General features: G+C 40.3%; 6 non-coding genes across 6 annotated transcripts; all 6 read right to left on the bottom strand.

The window, feature by feature from the left end:
* TRNAS-AGA (transfer RNA serine (anticodon AGA)) lies at window positions 1–82 on the bottom strand. Its single transcript has one exon. It is a non-coding gene; the product is annotated as a tRNA-Ser (tRNA).
* A 3944-nt stretch (window positions 83–4026) lies between these two features.
* Window positions 4027–4108, bottom strand: TRNAS-AGA (transfer RNA serine (anticodon AGA)). Its single transcript has one exon. It is a non-coding gene; the product is annotated as a tRNA-Ser (tRNA).
* A 3944-nt stretch (window positions 4109–8052) lies between these two features.
* On the bottom strand, window positions 8053–8134 carry TRNAS-AGA (transfer RNA serine (anticodon AGA)). Its single transcript has one exon. It is a non-coding gene; the product is annotated as a tRNA-Ser (tRNA).
* Window positions 8135–10722: 2588 nt separating this feature from the next.
* On the bottom strand, window positions 10723–10794 carry TRNAH-GUG (transfer RNA histidin (anticodon GUG)). Its single transcript has one exon. It is a non-coding gene; the product is annotated as a tRNA-His (tRNA).
* Window positions 10795–12075: 1281 nt separating this feature from the next.
* On the bottom strand, window positions 12076–12157 carry TRNAS-AGA (transfer RNA serine (anticodon AGA)). The gene has a single exon. It is a non-coding gene; the product is annotated as a tRNA-Ser (tRNA).
* Window positions 12158–16090: 3933 nt separating this feature from the next.
* Window positions 16091–16179, bottom strand: TRNAS-AGA (transfer RNA serine (anticodon AGA)). The gene has a single exon. It is a non-coding gene; the product is annotated as a tRNA-Ser (tRNA).
* Between the last annotated feature and the right edge of the window lie 273 nt (window positions 16180–16452).

Raw genomic sequence — 16452 nt, 5'->3', positions numbered from 1 at the left:
CGTTGTTGGCAGGATTCGAACCTGCGCGGGGATACCCCAATGGATTTCTAGTCCATCGCCTTAACCACTCGGCCACAACAACTTGCTGTAAGCTGCCTACAAATAATTTGTTTGAAAGTTTTGAAGTTTTCCCACATCAAAGTACTGATATTCTGCAATGCGCTTTTTAAAAACAATGTTTTTTTCATCATGCACGTTCTGTCCTAAAAACAAAAATTGCATGAGTATATCTCTGGATCTGTAAAAGGATACGCTTGCATTCAAACTCTCTTGTGGCACTCAAGTTTTTTGGACCCTGTTGCACTCTGTTTTTGCGCTGCTTTTAGTCTACGACCCATATTACAGAAGTCAACCATCTCTGAGTATTTGGGACTCCTTTGTAAGTGCCTTATCTTTAATCCTTGAAAAGCTCTATAATAAAGGGGTCTGTCAAAGATTGCTTGAATGGAAGATAAAAGAAGGCCCACTTGTCTCACCAAATGCAGTAGAGAAACCTGATGTTTTACTCATGTTATCCTTAGTTCAGTTTTTGTTAGACCTGGCATCCTTAAGGTGGCCTACCAGCAACCTTTTTGCTTTTCACCTCACGTTTTGCTGTATCTTTATGTTGGCCTTAGGACTCTAATCACTTTATCACTACTGTGAGAAAGTGGCTCTGTATATACTGTTCCCAAATAGGTACAGTGTGCACAGAGTCCCCAGTCCCCAGAGGTTTGGCAGAGGCTAAAGTTAGATATTACCTTACTCTCTAAAGTGGTAGCTTGCCGAGCAGTAAGGCAGTATCAGAGTACAGTGTAAAACATTTGTTGTACACACTCAGTCAGCAAATGGTCTCACACACTCAAGAACTGAACTCTAGGTCATTGGTTTGCATAAACAAGATATTGTTGTTTTATTTTAGAACCAACAATAGGTATCAAAATATACTTTCTCAGAATGAGATGCTTTAGTTAAATACTTTGCAATAGGCAATTGACTTTTGCAGGTAATAGTTACAGTTTATTGCAATAGGCAACACAATTTGAATCACAATAATACATTGAGCTCAATGGGAATTTTAAGTTATATGCAATTAATTACTTTCAGGATTACTTTTCTAAATCCAGGACTGGATCCTAGATTCAGTCCTGGGACAGTTCTTGGAAACAAGTGAGTAAATTCGTTTTAGTTACTGTTGTGATTTTTAAGCAATATTTTGCTATTTTAAAAGTTGACACTTAGAAACTTTTGCTGATCAAATTACCAATGTTATCCTATGGAAGGAAATGTACTTAGCAGGTAAGTGGGGTTATGGTTACTTTTTCTAGGTCAGTGTTGGATCCTAGATCCAGCACTACTGTACCACCTGTAAGCAGTTGAGAAACTGCGTTTAAGTTATACAGGCGATTTTTAAGGAATATTTACATGTTTGCAAAATCGACACTTAGAAGAAATTTCACAGAAAAACAGTCAATGGTTTCCTACGGAAGAAAATTCAAGCTACGGGTAAAGTACGTTCTCGTTACTTTTGTAATCCAGTGCTGGGCTCCTAGGCTCAGTACTGGGACATCTATCTAAAACAGGTAAACAATTACGTTTTCACAGTTGGTACGATTTTTAAAGAATATTTGTAAGTTTCAAAAATCGACACTTAGAAAATTTTCAGCGAAAAGCAGGCAATGATATCCCATGGAAGGAAATTCGAGTTACTGGTAAGTACGGTTAAAATTACTTTTCAGGGTCAGTACTGAGCTCCAAGATGCAGCACTGAGGTCTCTCCTGATAACAGGTGAGTAAATCAGAATTCGTTGTTCGGCTGATTTTAGATGAATATTTTAAAGTTCCAAAACTCCACACCACTTAGAAGAATTTCCAAGTGAAACCACTCAATGTTAGCCTATGGAAGAAAAGTGAGTTAACGGCTTTTAGGTAAGTACTCGACTGGCAGAGTTATGGTTCTGGGCATAGACTCAGGGGTCTCCCAGGGGAGTCCCAGCCTACTTGCCAAGCCTTAAACTCCCCTTTTATTACATATAATTTACACCTAAGGTAGGCCCTAGGTAGTCCTAGGTGCATGATGCTATGTAAGTAAAAAATAAGATATGTACTTTGGTGGTTCGCGTGTCCTGTAAGTACCAAACAGTCTATTTCATTTTTCACTACTGTGAGGTCTACCCCTCTCATAGGTTAGCTCTGTGTATTCCCCTATACTTTTTATTTGGTAATTCCATATCGGAGAGGAGTAGCTTTATTTATTTATTGAAAATCCTACTTACTGGTGAGGTTGGATTTAACTTTACTATTTTAGAAATGCCACTTTTAGAGAGTGAACATTTCTCTGCACTTACTGCTCTATTTGCCTGAAACCTGTCCCCAATACACGTCTGGATTGGGCTGGGTGACAGCAAAATTTGTGCCTTCCCTCTAGAGAGCCACAACACAGGTCACTCAACTGCACCTGGGGGGTGAGCTCCGCTCCCCCTTCACCCCCAATAGGTTCAAGAACGATAATTTATGTAAGTAAATACATTATAGCTACAGCTTATAATCATGCGTGTTTAAATCATTTGTTGTTAGATGGTTTAAATATTTGAAAGGATCTGTTTTTAATAGACATTTTACAAAAACCACTGGTACATTTGCTAATTCTGTAAAATTAACACCCAACTGCCGTGACATTGCCAACCTCAATGCCGTGACTCGGATTCGAACCGAGGTTGCTGCGGCCACAATGCAGAGTACTAACCACTATACGATCACGGCGCGCTACTTGGGCTCAATAACATACAGTGACATGGAGAATTTATAATTCGGAACACTCAGGGCTGTTCCTGTGATAGGCTGGATGTATTCATTGCTTCCTCATTCCTCATTCAGAGGCTGCGTCTCCTCAGTGGTTGATAGGCTGACACCGTTTCCTGGCCGCCTGCTTGTGAAATGCCAGGAGTCAAAGATCACACATTACACTTGCGGACCTGTGATGGGACACCAATGCAGAGAAACCCACCTGGCACAGACCTTCTATTCTGTCTATTAGACCTGCATCTTCCCTGCACCTTTCAAGCCATTTGTAGGTGAAGCAAGAAAGAGTTAGAGAGTGATCCATCTACACTTTTATAGGGAGGATGTCGCCGTGAGCTTCTCCCAGCTAATCACACGAACAGCAGAAAAGCAAGATAAATACACAGTTGAGGGGTGGGCTGCATGGTTATGTTTTTGAGTAAATATTGAAACTGACCTCAGTGGCTCATTAGCAGAGCTGCGGCTAATGACTGGTGCCAAATCATGATGAAGCAAGCACCATGGCTCGTAGGGGACCCACAACACGCTTTTCTTAGCTCACTGAATTAAAGTATAAACTTCCGCCGTGTGTGAGTGGTAAAGGCTTGTTAATATGGTTCCTTTTCCAATTCAAGTCTGACAACAAGAGGCAGGAACCACGTGGCTTCGGAAGCTCAGGAAAGTAGCCACCAACCACAGAGAAAGAGAGAACCTGCAGTATGAGAGGTGGAGAAAATAGAAGCGGGAGCATGGAGCTCAAATGAGATTGATGGCGTTTAAATAGAGCGCATAAAGGAACAGTTACACAGCTAAGAAATGGGAAAGACAGACTAGGGAAAAAAACACAGAAAGAGCCTGTAGATGAAATTCTCTTCCTGGGACAGCAGGTTAAGAGAAATTACACATGGGGAGGTTCAGCATGTAACACGGGGGAGAATAAAAAAGAAAATGCAGTTTTATGAAGTGTGTTTGCCAATCCAGCCAGCACTTTTGTTCTATTTCTCTCTTTGCGTCTTTTATTGGTAAAGTAACTTTCTAGTGCATGCGTAGGTATGAATGAGAGAGCAACGGTATAATAATTTGAAGCGTTTACACCAGTGCTAAAGTAGGAATGAGGTGTAGCAAAGACATGAAAGAGGTAGCGATAACAAATATGTGGAGAGGCAATAGTGACACAAAAAAAAGAAGCCACCTATTTATAAAACTGAAATGGAAGAAATACTAAAGGTTAACTTCTGAAATTGTAGCCGATAATAAAAAGATTCTCGTTGTTGGCAGGATTCGAACCTGCGCGGGGATACCCCAATGGATTTCTAGTCCATCGCCTTAACCACTCGGCCACAACAACTTGCTGTAAGCTGCCTACAAATAATTTGTTTGAAAGTTTTGAAGTTTTCCCACATCAAAGTACTGATATTCTGCAATGCGCTTTTTAAAAACAATGTTTTTTTCATCATGCACGTTCTGTCCTAAAAACAAAAATTGCATGAGTATATCTCTGGATCTGTAAAAGGATACGCTTGCATTCAAACTCTCTTGTGGCACTCAAGTTTTTTGGACCCTGTTGCACTCTGTTTTTGCGCTGCTTTTAGTCTACGACCCATATTACAGAAGTCAACCATCTCTGAGTATTTGGGACTCCTTTGTAAGTGCCTTATCTTTAATCCTTGAAAAGCTCTATAATAAAGGGGTCTGTCAAAGATTGCTTGAATGGAAGATAAAAGAAGGCCCACTTGTCTCACCAAATGCAGTAGAGAAACCTGATGTTTTACTCATGTTATCCTTAGTTCAGTTTTTGTTAGACCTGGCATCCTTAAGGTGGCCTACCAGCAACCTTTTTGCTTTTCACCTCACGTTTTGCTGTATCTTTATGTTGGCCTTAGGACTCTAATCACTTTATCACTACTGTGAGAAAGTGGCTCTGTATATACTGTTCCCAAATAGGTACAGTGTGCACAGAGTCCCCAGTCCCCAGAGGTTTGGCAGAGGCTAAAGTTAGATATTACCTTACTCTCTAAAGTGGTAGCTTGCCGAGCAGTAAGGCAGTATCAGAGTACAGTGTAAAACATTTGTTGTACACACTCAGTCAGCAAATGGTCTCACACACTCAAGAACTGAACTCTAGGCCATTGGTTTGCATAAACAAGATATTGTTGTTTTATTTTAGAACCAACAATAGGTATCAAAATATACTTTCTCAGAATGAGATGCTTTAGTTAAATACTTTGCAATAGGCAATTGACTTTTGCAGGTAATAGTTACAGTTTATTGCAATAGGCAACACAATTTGAATCACAATAATACATTGAGCTCAATGGGAATTTTAAGTTATATGCAATTAATTACTTTCAGGATTACTTTTCTAAATCCAGGACTGGATCCTAGATTCAGTCCTGGGACAGTTCTTGGAAACAAGTGAGTAAATTCGTTTTAGTTACTGTTGTGATTTTTAAGCAATATTTTGCTATTTTAAAAGTTGACACTTAGAAACTTTTGCTGATCAAATTACCAATGTTATCCTATGGAAGGAAATGTACTTAGCAGGTAAGTGGGGTTATGGTTACTTTTTCTAGGTCAGTGTTGGATCCTAGATCCAGCACTACTGTACCACCTGTAAGCAGTTGAGAAACTGGGTTTAAGTTATACAGGCGATTTTTAAGGAATATTTACATGTTTGCAAAATCGACACTTAGAAGAAATTTCACAGAAAAACAGTCAATGGTTTCCTACGGAAGAAAATTCAAGCTACGGGTAAAGTACGTTCTCGTTACTTTTGTAATCCAGTGCTGGGCTCCTAGGCTCAGTACTGGGACATCTATCTAAAACAGGTAAACAATTACGTTTTCACAGTTGGTACGATTTTTAAAGAATATTTGTAAGTTTCAAAAATCGACACTTAGAAAATTTTCAGCGAAAAGCAGGCAATGATATCCCATGGAAGGAAATTCGAGTTACTGGTAAGTACGGTTAAAATTACTTTTCAGGGTCAGTACTGAGCTCCAAGATGCAGCACTGAGGTCTCTCCTGATAACAGGTGAGTAAATCAGAATTCGTTGTTCGGCTGATTTTAGATGAATATTTTAAAGTTCCAAAACTCCACACCACTTAGAAGAATTTCCAAGTGAAACCACTCAATGTTAGCCTATGGAAGAAAAGTGAGTTATCGGCTTTTAGGTAAGTACTCGACTGGCAGAGTTATGGTTCTGGGCATAGACTCAGGGGTCTCCCAGGGGAGTCCCAGCCTACTTGCCAAGCCTTAAACTCCCCTTTTATTACATATAATTTACACCTAAGGTAGGCCCTAGGTAGTCCTAGGTGCATGATGCTATGTAAGTAAAAAATAAGATATGTACTTTGGTGGTTCGCGTGTCCTGTAAGTACCAAACAGTCTATTTCATTTTTCACTACTGTGAGGTCTACCCCTCTCATAGGTTAGCTCTGTGTATTCCCCTATACTTTTTATTTGGTAATTCCATATCGGAGAGGAGTAGCTTTATTTATTTATTGAAAATCCTACTTACTGGTGAGGTTGGATTTAACTTTACTATTTTAGAAATGCCACTTTTAGAGAGTGAACATTTCTCTGCACTTACTGCTCTATTTGCCTGAAACCTGTCCCCAATACACGTCTGGATTGGGCTGGGTGACAGCAAAATTTGTGCCTTCCCTCTAGAGAGCCACAACACAGGTCACTCAACTGCACCTGGGGGGTGAGCTCCGGTCCCCCTTCACCCCCAATAGGTTCAAGAACGATAATTTATGTAAGTAAATACATTATAGCTACAGCTTATAATCATGCGTGTTTAAATCATTTGTTGTTAGATGGTTTAAATATTTGAAAGGATCTGTTTTTAATAGACATTTTACAAAAACCACTGGTACATTTGCTAATTCTGTAAAATTAACACCCAACTGCCGTGACATTGCCAACCTCAATGCCGTGACTCGGATTCGAACCGAGGTTGCTGCGGCCACAATGCAGAGTACTAACCACTATACGATCACGGCGCGCTACTTGGGCTCAATAACATACAGTGACATGGAGAATTTATAATTCGGAACACTCAGGGCTGTTCCTGTGATAGGCTGGATGTATTCATTGCTTCCTCATTCCTCATTCAGAGGCTGCGTCTCCTCAGTGGTTGATAGGCTGACACCGTTTCCTGGCCGCCTGCTTGTGAAATGCCAGGAGTCAAAGATCACACATTACACTTGCGGACCTGTGATGGGACACCAATGCAGAGAAACCCACCTGGCACAGACCTTCTATTCTGTCTATTAGACCTGCATCTTCCCTGCACCTTTCAAGCCATTTGTAGGTGAAGCAAGAAAGAGTTAGAGAGTGATCCATCTACACTTTTATAGGGAGGATGTCGCCGTGAGCTTCTCCCAGCTAATCACACGAACAGCAGAAAAGCAAGATAAATACACAGTTGAGGGGTGGGCTGCATGGTTATGTTTTTGAGTAAATATTGAAACTGACCTCAGTGGCTCATTAGCAGAGCTGCGGCTAATGACTGGTGCCAAATCATGATGAAGCAAGCACCATGGCTCGTAGGGGACCCACAACACGCTTTTCTTAGCTCACTGAATTAAAGTATAAACTTCCGCCGTGTGTGAGTGGTAAAGGCTTGTTAATATGGTTCCTTTTCCAATTCAAGTCTGACAACAAGAGGCAGGAACCACGTGGCTTCGGAAGCTCAGGAAAGTAGCCACCAACCACAGAGAAAGAGAGAACCTGCAGTATGAGAGGTGGAGAAAATAGAAGCGGGAGCATGGAGCTCAAATGAGATTGATGGCGTTTAAATAGAGCGCATAAAGGAACAGTTACACAGCTAAGAAATGGGAAAGACAGACTAGGGAAAAAAACACAGAAAGAGCCTGTAGATGAAATTCTCTTCCTGGGACAGCAGGTTAAGAGAAATTACACATGGGGAGGTTCAGCATGTAACACGGGGGAGAATAAAAAAGAAAATGCAGTTTTATGAAGTGTGTTTGCCAATCCAGCCAGCACTTTTGTTCTATTTCTCTCTTTGCGTCTTTTATTGGTAAAGTAACTTTCTAGTGCATGCGTAGGTATGAATGAGAGAGCAACGGTATAATAATTTGAAGCGTTTACACCAGTGCTAAAGTAGGAATGAGGTGTAGCAAAGACATGAAAGAGGTAGCGATAACAAATATGTGGAGAGGCAATAGTGACACAAAAAAAAGAAGCCACCTATTTATAAAACTGAAATGGAAGAAATACTAAAGGTTAACTTCTGAAATTGTAGCCGATAATAAAAAGATTCTCGTTGTTGGCAGGATTCGAACCTGCGCGGGGATACCCCAATGGATTTCTAGTCCATCGCCTTAACCACTCGGCCACAACAACTTGCTGTAAGCTGCCTACAAATAATTTGTTTGAAAGTTTTGAAGTTTTCCCACATCAAAGTACTGATATTCTGCAATGCGCTTTTTAAAAACAATGTTTTTTTCATCATGCACGTTCTGTCCTAAAAACAAAAATTGCATGAGTATATCTCTGGATCTGTAAAAGGATACGCTTGCATTCAAACTCTCTTGTGGCACTCAAGTTTTTTGGACCCTGTTGCACTCTGTTTTTGCGCTGCTTTTAGTCTACGACCCATATTACAGAAGTCAACCATCTCTGAGTATTTGGGACTCCTTTGTAAGTGCCTTATCTTTAATCCTTGAAAAGCTCTATAATAAAGGGGTCTGTCAAAGATTGCTTGAATGGAAGATAAAAGAAGGCCCACTTGTCTCACCAAATGCAGTAGAGAAACCTGATGTTTTACTCATGTTATCCTTAGTTCAGTTTTTGTTAGACCTGGCATCCTTAAGGTGGCCTACCAGCAACCTTTTTGCTTTTCACCTCACGTTTTGCTGTATCTTTATGTTGGCCTTAGGACTCTAATCACTTTATCACTACTGTGAGAAAGTGGCTCTGTATATACTGTTCCCAAATAGGTACAGTGTGCACAGAGTCCCCAGTCCCCAGAGGTTTGGCAGAGGCTAAAGTTAGATATTACCTTACTCTCTAAAGTGGTAGCTTGCCGAGCAGTAAGGCAGTATCAGAGTACAGTGTAAAACATTTGTTGTACACACTCAGTCAGCAAATGGTCTCACACACTCAAGAACTGAACTCTAGGCCATTGGTTTGCATAAACAAGATATTGTTGTTTTATTTTAGAACCAACAATAGGTATCAAAATATACTTTCTCAGAATGAGATGCTTTAGTTAAATACTTTGCAATAGGCAATTGACTTTTGCAGGTAATAGTTACAGTTTATTGCAATAGGCAACACAATTTGAATCACAATAATACATTGAGCTCAATGGGAATTTTAAGTTATATGCAATTAATTACTTTCAGGATTACTTTTCTAAATCCAGGACTGGATCCTAGATTCAGTCCTGGGACAGTTCTTGGAAACAAGTGAGTAAATTCGTTTTAGTTACTGTTGTGATTTTTAAGCAATATTTTGCTATTTTAAAAGTTGACACTTAGAAACTTTTGCTGATCAAATTACCAATGTTATCCTATGGAAGGAAATGTACTTAGCAGGTAAGTGGGGTTATGGTTACTTTTTCTAGGTCAGTGTTGGATCCTAGATCCAGCACTACTGTACCACCTGTAAGCAGTTGAGAAACTGCGTTTAAGTTATACAGGCGATTTTTAAGGAATATTTACATGTTTGCAAAATCGACACTTAGAAGAAATTTCACAGAAAAACAGTCAATGGTTTCCTACGGAAGAAAATTCAAGCTACGGGTAAAGTACGTTCTCGTTACTTTTGTAATCCAGTGCTGGGCTCCTAGGCTCAGTACTGGGACATCTATCTAAAACAGGTAAACAATTACGTTTTCACAGTTGGTACGATTTTTAAAGAATATTTGTAAGTTTCAAAAATCGACACTTAGAAAATTTTCAGCGAAAAGCAGGCAATGATATCCCATGGAAGGAAATTCGAGTTACTGGTAAGTACGGTTAAAATTACTTTTCAGGGTCAGTACTGAGCTCCAAGATGCAGCACTGAGGTCTCTCCTGATAACAGGTGAGTAAATCAGAATTCGTTGTTCGGCTGATTTTAGATGAATATTTTAAAGTTCCAAAACTCCACACCACTTAGAAGAATTTCCAAGTGAAACCACTCAATGTTAGCCTATGGAAGAAAAGTGAGTTATCGGCTTTTAGGTAAGTACTCGACTGGCAGAGTTATGGTTCTGGGCATAGACTCAGGGGTCTCCCAGGGGAGTCCCAGCCTACTTGCCAAGCCTTAAACTCCCCTTTTATTACATATAATTTACACCTAAGGTAGGCCCTAGGTAGTCCTAGGTGCATGATGCTATGTAAGTAAAAAATAAGATATGTACTTTGGTGGTTCGCGTGTCCTGTAAGTACCAAACAGTCTATTTCATTTTTCACTACTGTGAGGTCTACCCCTCTCATAGGTTAGCTCTGTGTATTCCCCTATACTTTTTATTTGGTAATTCCATATCGGAGAGGAGTAGCTTTATTTATTTATTGAAAATCCTACTTACTGGTGAGGTTGGATTTAACTTTACTATTTTAGAAATGCCACTTTTAGAGAGTGAACATTTCTCTGCACTTACTGCTCTATTTGCCTGAAACCTGTCCCCAATACACGTCTGGATTGGGCTGGGTGACAGCAAAATTTGTGCCTTCCCTCTAGAGAGCCACAACACAGGTCACTCAACTGCACCTGGGGGGTGAGCTCCGCTCCCCCTTCACCCCCAATAGGTTCAAGAACGATAATTTATGTAAGTAAATACATTATAGCTACAGCTTATAATCATGCGTGTTTAAATCATTTGTTGTTAGATGGTTTAAATATTTGAAAGGATCTGTTTTTAATAGACATTTTACAAAAACCACTGGTACATTTGCTAATTCTGTAAAATTAACACCCAACTGCCGTGACATTGCCAACCACAATGCCGTGACTCGGATTCGAACCGAGGTTGCTGCGGCCACAACGCATTGTACTAACCACTATACAATCACGGCGAGCTACTTGGGCTCAACGACATAAAGTGACATGGAGAATTTATAATTCGGAACACTCAGGGCTGTTCCTGTGATAGGCTGGATGTATTCATTGCTTCCTCATTCCTCATTCAGAGGCTGCGTCTCCTCAGTGGTTGATAGGCTGAAACCGTTTCCTGGCCGCCTGCTTGTGAAATGCCAGGAGTCAAAGATCACACAATACACTTGCGGACCTGTGATGGGACACCAATGCAGAGAAACCCACCTGGCACAGACCTTCTATTCTGTCTATTAGACCTGCATCTTCCCTGCACCTTTCAAGCCATTTGTATGTGAAGCAAGAAAGAGTTAGAGAGTGATCCATCTACACTTTTATAGGGAGGATGTCGCCGTGAGCTCCTCCCAGCTAATCACACGAACAGCAGAAAAGCAAGATAAATACACAGTTGAGGGGTAGGCTGCATGGTTATGTTTTTGAGTAAATATTGAAACTGACCTCAGTGGCTCATTAGCAGAGCTGCGGCTAATGACTGGTGCCAAATCATGATGAAGCAAGCACCATGGCTCGAAGGGGACCCACAACACGCTTTTCTTAGCTCACTGAATTAAAGTATAAACTTCCGCCGTGTGTGAGTGGTAAAGGCTTGTTAATATGGTTCCTTTTCCAATTCAAGTCTGACAACAAGAGGCAGGAACCACGTGGCTTCGGAAGCTCAAGAAAGTAGCCACCAACCACAGAGAAAGAGAGAACTGGCAGTATGAGAGGTGGAGAAAACAGAAGCGGGAGCAAGGAGCTCAAATGAGATTGATGGCGTTTAAATAGAGCGCGTAAAGGAACAGTTACACAGCTAAGAAATGGGAAAGACAGACTAGGGAAAAAAACACAGAAAAAGCCTGTAGATGAAATTCTCTTCCTGGGACAGCAGGTTAAGAGAAATTACACATGGGGAGGTTAAGCATGTAACACGGGGGAGAATAAAAAAGAAAATGCAGTTTTATGAAGTGTGTTTGCCAATCCAGCCAGCACTTTTGTTCTATTTCTCTCTTTGCGTCTTTTATTGGTAAAGTAACTTTCAAGTGCATGCGCAGGTATGAATGAGAGAGCAACGGTATAATAATTTGAAGCGTTTACACCAGTGCTAAAGTAGGAATGAGGTGTAGCAAAGACATGAAAGAGGTAGCGATAACAAATATGTGGAGAGGCAATAGTGACACAAAAAAAAGCCACCTATGTATAAAACTGAAATGGAAGAAATACTAAAGGTTAACTTCTGAAATTGTAGCCGATAATAAAAAGATTCTCGTTGTTGGCAGGATCCGAACCTGCGCAGGGATACCCCAATGGATTTCTAGTCCATCGCCTTAACCACTCAGCCACAACAACTTGCTGTAAGCTGCCTGCAAATATTTTGTTTGAAAGTTTTGAAGTTTTCCCACATCAAAGTACTGATATTCTGCAATGCGCTTTTTAAAAACAATGTTTTTTTCATCATGCACGTTCTGTCCTAAAAACAAAAATTGCATGAGTATATCTCTGGATCTGTAAAAGGATACACTTGCATTCAAACTCTCTTGTGGCACTCAATTTTTTGGACCCTGTTGCACTCTGTTTTTGCGCTGCTTTTAGTCTACGACCCATATTACAGAAGTCAAACATCTCTGAGTATTTGGGACTCCTTTGTAAGTGCCTTATCTTTAATCCTTGAAAAGCTCTATAATAAAGGGGTCTGTCAAAGATTGCTTGAATGGAAGATAAAAGAAGGCCCACTTGTCTCACCAAATGCAGTAGAGAAACCTGATGTTTTACTCATGTTATCCTTAGTTCAGTTTTTGTTAGACCTGGCATCCTTAAGGTGGCCTACCAGCAACCTTTTTGCTTTTCACCTCACGTTTTGCTGTATCTTTATGTTGGCCTTAGGACTCTAATCACTTTATCACTACTGTGAGAAAGTGGCTCTGTATATACTGTTCCCAAATAGGTACAGTGTGCACAGAGTCCCCAGTCCCCAGAGGTTTGGTAGAGGCTAAAGTTAGATATAACCTTACTCTCTAAAGTGGTAGCTTGCCGAGCAGTAAGGCAGTATCAGAGTACAGTGTAAAACATTTGTTGTACACACTCAGTCAGCAAATGGTCTCACACACTCAAGAACTGAACTCTAGGCCATTGGTTTGCATAATCAAGATATTGTTGTTTTATTTTAGAACCAACAATAGGTATCAAAATATACTTTCTCAGAATGAGATGCTTTAGTTAAATACTTTGCAATAGGCAATTGACTTTTGCAGGTAATAGTTACAGTTTATTGCAATAGGCAACACAATTTGAATCACAATAATACATTGATCTCAATGGGAATTTTAAGTTATATGCAATTAATTACTTTCAGGATTACTTTTCTAAATCCAGGACTGGATCCTAGATTCAGTCCTGGGACAGTTCTTGGAAACAAGTGAGTAAATTCGTTTTAGTTACTGTTGTGATTTTTAAGCAATATTTTGCTATTTTAAAAGTTGACACTTGGAAACTTTTGCTGATCAAATTACCAATGTTATCCTATGGAAGGAAATTCACTTAGCAGGTAAGTGGGGTTATGGTTACTTTTTCTAGGTCAGTGTTGGATCCTAGATTCAGCACTACTGTACCACCTGTAAGCAGTTGAGAAACTGCGTTTAAGTTATACAGGCGATTTTTAAGGAATATTTACATGTTTGCAAAATCGACACTTAGAAGAAATTTCACAGAAAAACAGTCAATGGTTTCCTATGGAAGAAAATTAAAGTTACGGGTAAAGTACGTTCTTGTTACTTTTGTAATCCAGTGCTGGGCTCCTAGGCTCAGTACTGGGACATCTATCTAAAACAGGTAAACAATTACGTTTTCACAGTTGGTACGATTTTTAAAGAATATTTGTAAGTTTCAAAAATCGACACTTAGAAAATTTTCAGCGAAAAGCAGGCAATGATATCCCATGGAAGGAAATTCGAGTTACTGGTAAGTACGGTTAAAATTACTTTTCAGGGTCAGTACTGAGCTCCAAGATGCAGCACTGAGGTCTCTCCTGATAACAGGTGAGTAAATCAGAATTCGTTGTTCGGCTGATTTTAGATGAATATTTTAAAGTTCCAAAACTCCACACCACTTAGAAGAATTTCCAAGTGAAACCACTCAATGTTAGCCTATGGAAGAAAAGTGAGTTATCGGCTTTTAGGTAAGTACTCGACTGGCAGAGTTATGGTTCTGGGCATAGACTCAGGGGTCTCCCAGGGGAGTCCCAGCCTACTTGCCAAGCCTTAAACTCCCCTTTTATTACATATAATTTACACCTAAGGTAGGCCCTGGGTAGTCCTAGGTGCATGATGCTATGTAAGTAAAAAATAAGATATGTACTTTGGTGGTTCGCGTGTCCTGTAAGTACCAAACAGTCTATTTCATTTTTCACTACTGTGAGGTCTACCCCTCTCATAGGTTAGCTCTGTGTATTCCCCTATACTTTTTATTTGGTAATTCCATATCGGAGAGGAGTAGCTTTATTTATTTATTGAAAATCCTACTTACTGGTGAGGTTGGATTTAACTTTACTATTTTAGAAATGCCACTTTTAGAGAGTGAACGTTTCTCTGCACTTACTGCTCTATTTGCCTGAAACCTGGCCCCAATACACGTCTGGATTGGGCTGGGTGACAGCAAAATTTGTGCCTTCCCTCTAGAGAGCCACAACACAGGTCACTCAACTGCACCTGGGGGGTGAGCTCCGCTCCCCCTCCACCCCCAATAGGTTCAAGAACGATAATTTATGTAAGTAAATACATTATAGCTACAGCTTATAATCATGCGAGTTTAAATCATTTGTTGTTAGATGGTTTAAATATTTGAAAGGATCTGTTTTTAATAGACATTTTACAAAAACCACTGGTACATTTGCTAATTCTGTAAAATTAACACCCAACTGCTGTGACATTGCCAACCACAATGCCGTGACTCAGATTTGAACCGAGGTTGCTGCGGCCACAACGCAGAGTACTAACCACTATACAATCACGGCGAGCTACTTGGGCTCAATGACATACAGTGACATGGAGAATTTATAATTCGGAACACTCAGGGCTGTTCCTGTGATAGGCTGGATGTATTCATTGCTTCCTCATTCCTCATTCAGAGGCTGCGTCTCCTCAGTGGTTGATAGGCTGAAACCGTTTCCTGGCCGCCTGCTTGTGAAATGCCAGGAGTCAAAGATCACACATTACACTTGCGGACCTGTGATGGGACACCAATGCAGAGAAACCCACCTGGCACAGACCTTCTATTCTGTCTATTAGACCTGCATCTTCCCTGCACCTTTCAAGCCATTTGTATGTGAAGCAAGAAAGAGTTAGAGAGTGATCCATCTACACTTTTATAGGGAGGATGTCGCCGTGAGCTCCTCCCAGCTAATCACACGAACAGCAGAAAAGCAAGATAAATACACAGTTGAGGGGTGGGCTGCATGGTTATGTTTTTGAGTAATTATTGAAACTGACCTCAGTGGCTCATTAGCAGAGCTGCGGCTAATGACTGGTGCCAAATCATGATGAAGCAAGCACCATGGCTCGTAGGGGACCCACAACACGCTTTTCTTAGCTCACTGAATTAAAGTATACACTTCCGCTGTGTGTGAGTGGTAAACGCTTGTTAATATGGTTCCTTTTCCAATTCAAGTCTGACAACAAGAGGCAGGAACCACGTGGCTTCGGAAGCTCAGGAAAGTAGCCACCAACCACAGAGAAAGAGAGAACTGGCAGTATGAGAGGTGGAGAAAACAGAAGCGGGAGCAAGGAGCTCAAATGAGATTGATGGCGTTTAAATAGAGCGCGTAAAGGAACAGTTACACAGCTAAGAAATGGGAAAGACAGACTAGGGAAAAAAACACAGAAAGAACCTGTAGATGAAATTCTCTTCCTGGGACAGCAGGTTAAGAGAAATTACACATGGAGAGGTTAAGCATGTAACACAGGGGAGAATAAAAAAGAAAATGCAGTTTTATGAAGTGTGTTTGCCAATCCAGCCAGCACTTTTGTTCTATTTCTCTCTTTGCGTCTTTTATTGGTAAAGTAACTTTCAAGTGCATGCGCAGGTATGAATGAGAGAGCAACGGTATAATAATTTGAAGCGTTTACACCAGTGCTAAAGTAGGAATGAGGTGTAGCAAAGACATGAAAGAGGTAGCGATAACAAATATGTGGAGAGGCAATAGTGACACAAAAATAAGCCACCTAATTATAAAACTGAAATTGAAGAAATACTAAAGGTTAACTTCAGAAATTGTAGCCGATAATAAAAAGATTCTCATTGTTGGCAGGATTCGAACCTGCGCAGGGATACCCCAATGGATTTCTAGTCCATCGCCTTAACCACTCGGCCACAACATCTTACTGTAAGCTGCATTCAAATATTTTGTTTGAAAGTTTTGAAGTTTTCCCACATCAAAGTACTGATATTCTGCAATGCGCTTTTTAAAAACAATGTTTTTTTCATCTTGCACGTTCTGTCCTAAAAACAAAAATTGCATGAGTATATCTCTGGATCTGTAAAAGGATACACTTGCATTCAAACTCTCTTGTGGCACTCAATTTTTTGGACCCTGTTGCACTCTGTTTTTGCACTGCTTTTAGTCTACGACCCATATTACAGAAGTCAACCAT

Source organism: Triturus cristatus, chromosome 12 (genome assembly GCF_964204655.1).
Source record: "Triturus cristatus chromosome 12, aTriCri1.1, whole genome shotgun sequence".
Taxonomy (NCBI): Eukaryota; Metazoa; Chordata; class Amphibia; order Caudata; family Salamandridae; genus Triturus; species Triturus cristatus.
This window is presented reverse-complemented; position numbering and strand designations above follow the sequence as displayed.